A 563-nucleotide genomic window follows, 5' to 3' on the forward strand; every position below is an offset into this window, starting at 1 on the left:
TCCCGGGTATCTGTTATTCTATATATAAACCCCCTGAACCCCTCGATTAGATTCCAGCCTGTAACTCACTCCCGGGTATCTGTTATTCTATATATAAACCCCCTGAACCCCTCGATTAGATTCCAGTCTGTAACTCACTCCCGGGTATCTGTTATTCGATATATAAACTCCCCGAACCCCTCGATTAGATTCCAGCCTGTAACTCACTCCCGGGTATCTGTTATTCTATATATAAACCCCCCCGAACCCCTCGATTAGATTCCAGCCTGTAACTCACTCCCGGGTATCTGTTCTTCTATATATAAACCCCTGAACCCCTCGATTAGATTCCAGCCTGTAACTCATTCCCGGGTATCTGTTATTCTATATATAAACCCCCGAACCCCTCGATTAGATTCCAGCCTGTAACTCACTCCCGGGTATCTGTTATTCTATAAATAAACCCCCCGAACCCCTCGATTAGATTCCAGCCTGTAACTCACTCCCGGGTATCTGTTATTCTATATATAAACCCCCGAACCCCTCGATTAGATCCCAGCCTGTAACTCACTCCCGGGTATCGG

Source organism: Pristiophorus japonicus, unplaced genomic scaffold (genome assembly GCF_044704955.1).
Source record: "Pristiophorus japonicus isolate sPriJap1 unplaced genomic scaffold, sPriJap1.hap1 HAP1_SCAFFOLD_1939, whole genome shotgun sequence".
Classification (NCBI taxonomy): Eukaryota; Metazoa; Chordata; class Chondrichthyes; family Pristiophoridae; genus Pristiophorus; species Pristiophorus japonicus.